Source organism: Fomitiporia mediterranea, assembly GCF_000271605.1.
Source record: "Fomitiporia mediterranea MF3/22 unplaced genomic scaffold FOMMEscaffold_4, whole genome shotgun sequence".
Classification (NCBI taxonomy): Eukaryota; Fungi; Basidiomycota; class Agaricomycetes; order Hymenochaetales; family Hymenochaetaceae; genus Fomitiporia; species Fomitiporia mediterranea.
The window spans coordinates 2828638-2833612 of record NW_006760389.1 but is presented as its reverse complement, the minus strand read 5'-3'; positions in this window follow the sequence as shown (position 1 = coordinate 2833612).

Genomic DNA, 4975 nt, shown 5'->3' with positions numbered 1-4975 from the left:
TTTTGATCATTTTAATTTATGTTTTCTGGAATATGAAAGATACTTCAAAAGTATAATTTTTACAACTTAGATCATGTAATTTGGTTAAGTATTAGTTGAGTTATAGTAGATTTTGTATTTGAGTGTACTTAGTGTGACGAAAATCACGAATCGCGCGTGTGACAATATTTATGAAAACAACAGTAATCTGTAAAGTATTTTATTTAGCTTTAGTACTTGCCTGGGCTTAATGTTGTTGAGTAGTCTGCCAGGTGGTGGTCTCATGTAGATACATTTGTCTTTGTTTAGCTCTCTGTAAAGACAAGCTGATTTTACATTGATTTAATGTATTTTGTAGTCCTTAGATACTGCTTAGCTTAATAATAAGTATACTATTGTCAATTTCATAACTGGGGCAAATAAACCATCTGAATAGAAGTAGATTCTGTCTTTCTAGGTATAACCCTGTACTACTAGTTGTGCTTTGTATTTGTCTATGTTACTGTTAGCTAACTTCTTGAGTTTGTAGACAAATTGTGTTCCAATTATATTTGCATCCATTAGTAAGTATGTGGATTCCTATGTGTTGTGTAATTGTAATACATTTATTTTATTGTTCATTGCTCTAATCTAATACTCTTTGGCTTTGCTCATTATAGTATTATAATACATTGTTGGATCATTGTATATCTTGTTGAGTGATTCATTAAATTCTATAAGGTATATTGTTAGGTTTATTTTATTGTTGTAGTTCAAACCTCTAGCTTGTTTTGTTTAGTAACATTCTTGTGTAGATTGTCAGATTTTACAGATTTCACAGTTATTGTTACTACTCATATTGTTTGTATTGTTCTCCCCTGTAATTCTAGATAATTGTACATCTATGAATTGTAGGTTGTGTTTTACTGTAATTTTATTATTATACTATGTTATGTAGCCTTTGCTCTCATTATTATAGCCTAACTATTGTGTATAGATGCCTCTCAGTTCAAGTTTGTTTGTATGCTTGTTTTGTATAATATAATGTGCCCTGAATTCTTGTGTAGAATCTATTACATATTGGTTGTTGAATTGTTTGAAATGTAGTGTAGCAAAATTAATTACTGTCTATAGTATTCTGTTATGAATGAATGTCTGATATTGTACAGTATATACTCATAATTTCACAGGTAGTTGAGACATAAGTAGGCATGTTTGTACTCTGTTGAATATTGTTTTATACATTTGTTCTGCAATACTGTTTTGTTGTAGGGTATCATGTACTGTTAATCATTGTATTGTTTCTTGACTTTCTAAGTATGTTGTAAAGTCATTACTTAAGAAAACTGTATTGTTATTGCTTTAAAGTGTCTTTACTCTCACACTGTATTGTATGAATAGTTTCATAGTATATTTGATGTATTCTGTAAATGCATTACTTTTATTACACATGAGTATCATGTCTGCCTATTGTGTAGTGTTATTAACAATTGTAAAGATGTATTCATGTTTGCTGTATGCTTGTGTAGGTGCAGGACCCTATATATCAATGTGTAAGCATTCTCTGTACATATTAAAGATTGCTGACGTTTGTATTTTGGGTATCTTGTTACATTGTATGTTTGTGTGTATACAGTCATTGTACTTTGTGTTTCTATCATCTGTAACTTTTTGTTGCATAATTTCAGGATGATTGTGTATGAGTTTGTGTAAGTACTCAAAACTTGTATGACCCATTTGTCTGTGTAGTTCAACAATTGTTATTGTGTTAACATTGTGATTGTGATAATGTAACACTATCATGTATAGTTTGTTTTGTATTTGTATTTCACCAATCTTTGTATTAGTAGGGGAATAAATATTACACATAGTATTTGATTTAATTAACATATATCCTGCTTTACACAATAGCACTTCACTGATTAATGTGAAGTTTAGATTAGGGTGGTAGTACATGTTGTGTAGCTTGATAGTGCTGACATTCATATTGTTGGTTTTGTCAATTGTATGTGTGTTGCTTGTATCTTATTATATTTTAAATGTTATTACTTTACTTTGTCTGAGTATGATTGTCATTTTGTTTGCAATTGTAATGTTTATAGGGTTTGTATATTGTACACTCGTTAATTAAAAGAGATAGAGTGTAGTGTGGATATTAGTACCCAAATTGAGTATGTTAATACAATGTGTAAGTTTTGTTGTTCTGTAAGAACATGTATTAATGTATATGTTTGAGTTATATTCCCTGAGGAATTTGTCAATCATCTTATCAGACTGTTCATCATGTATGTTTATGTCTAATAGTATAGATTCTGTAGTAGACTTTGTACAGCCAATGTTGAGAATTGTTACAGTTCTCTGCTCTTGCACCTTCAGTTCTGAGGGTTCTACACCCTTCTGTACTGGAACTCAGGACTTCTGTCCCTCAGGAGTACTGTCTATAGACTATATGCAGGCTGACTCTCACTATTACCCTTCCTTACTTTATCATTCTGTTCCTTTGACCACCCTTTCATTCCTTGTTCATTCTATGGTCTCTTACCCTTTGTCCATCCCTTCATTCTTTGTACCTTTATCTTTAACCTTCCTTTCTTTCATTCTTCATGGCTTATCATTCTTAGTGGCTTATACTCCCTGAGTACTCTTGTGTAGTTTAGTATATATAAGTGTACAAGATCAGACTGGTCCTGTAGTCTTGATCTCATCTACTCTAGGTAGTCCTGTGCTCTTAGGCTTACTCTATATACTCTACTCTTGTCTTACTCTCTCTCTCTCTGTCTGTTCTGCAAGTTCTAACTACATTCTGGTGCTTGCATTCTGTATTTCTGTTGTGTAGGATAGTTGTAGCCTGAGTCCCCTTACTGAGCCTTTGGGTCCCCCCTACACTGTTGCTGACAAGAATCTTATTAATCTCTTCTATTGTTGTGTAGTTTGTTAGTATGATGCTTATTGTTTGAGCTGTAAGTTGTTACAATGTGGATACAACTGTTACTGTACTCATTAGTACATTTGTTAATGTGTTTGTTGGTTTCTTTGATTGTGCTTCTTTCATAGTGTCTATTGGTGGACTGTGGCAGTCTTTAAACATGTGTCTGTATCTGTTACAATTGTAGCATTTTGTTGTTTTGCTATAGGGCTTGCTATTACCTCTACTGTATCCTTGTCCTCATGTTTGACCCTGTATGGATCTACTGGACAAATAATTCATATTGAGTGTACTATTTTTATTCTGACAACTCTGAGTTCAATACTCAATATATGTGTTACATAACTTGTGGATCAGCTTGCTAGAGTAATCTCCTACTGTTGAGCTGGCATGATTGTGGGTAGACTATTGTAATGTATGTTCTGTCTATTGATCATTATTACAACCCACTTGTATTCTCTTAGCATAGTAAGGTTTATTACAGAAACATATGTGTTATTATTTAGTGCTTTACTGTAAGCTACCAGTTGTACATAGACTTGCTTAATATGGTCTAGTGTTTTATCAAACTGTAAGATATGTCCTTGTGTTGTGAACAATACTAATATGTTGACTGTATAGGTTATTATAGTCTGTGTGTTGTATCAATCAGCTAGTGCCTGTATAAGGTCTTTTGTTGTTGTGCACATTGTAAAATTAGTATATACTGTATCAGATATTGTCTTTATAATAAAATAGAATAATATGTTTCCTGTGTGTACTCCCTCAACATTACTACTAGGAGGATTGTTTGTTAAATGGTCACTGAGCAACATTGCCACTAGTACACTTGTAATATGTAGACACTATAGTTTATAGTTCTGTGTACCTATAAGCTTCTCAATGTCTCTGAAGAATGTTCCTAGCTGTGCATCTTCAAGTTTGTCAGACTCAAACTTGAGACTAGGCTGTGTTACCATTATAGTAGGTGTTTGTAATATAGAGCTAGGTGGGGGTGTAGATGTCTGAGCAGAACGTGTTGTTAGTGCCATCTACAAGCTAACAAGGCTCATAACCTGAAAGATAGGGAGTCATGATGGTACTTTAGTATATGCACATGTATGTGCCAGCTTTTATACTAGATACAATGTGTTCTATACTAAGGTAATGTAGACATAAATAGTATTACATTACAGTGTATCTTTTAACAAGCATAGTAGGAGTGCCCCAAGTACTCTCTCTTATTGAGACATTAAGCAAGTGTCTACCTTATATACTACATAGTGAAGTCTGATAGTCTGAGACATTCCAAGTACAGTAATTCTACATAAGGCAATTAGGGATTTCCTAATCCAGAGCACAATCTAATACTCCCCTTCAAGCATTAATTAAGAACTAAGACTGTATGCCTAATAGTTTGTTTAGATGCTTGATCTGTAGGACATGGAGAGCCTTTGTAAGGATGTCTGCTAATTGGTTCTGTGATTGAACATAGCATACATTGATGTAATTGTTTTGAATGTAACATTGCACAAAGTCTTTTTGTAAATCAAGATGTTTAGTGTGAGCATTGTATGTTATTTTGTCAGACTTTACAGTCTTTATTACACCTTGATTATTGTAATAAATTGTAATGGGTGCTGATTCAGTCTACAGTACTTCTTTAGCAAATTGTTTGAGCCAAATAGCTTCTTGAGTAGCATATGCTAGTGCTTGCAACTCTGCTTTGTAAACAGATAGTGGTACCAGGTTTTGCTGTTTGCTTGACTAAGATATGGTTGATTTAGCTAATTGAAAGATGTAACTGTTTATTGCTTTATGTCCTTCTGTCATTCGTCTGTCTGCATCACAATAGCCTCATAGTTTTAAGGTGTTTGTGCTTCCAAGTTGAAGCCAACAATTTGTTGTGTATTTTAAATACACAAAGCAATGTTTCACTACTTTGTAGTAATACATTTAGGGCTTTTGTAAGTAGTGTGCTAATTGCCCAGTAATATAGGATATGTCTGGCTGTGTGCAGTCTGCAACATATCTTAACAATCCTACCATATTCATGTATAGCATTGTTTCATTATTACTTTCGTTCGTATTGTACATATTGTTTGTATTATT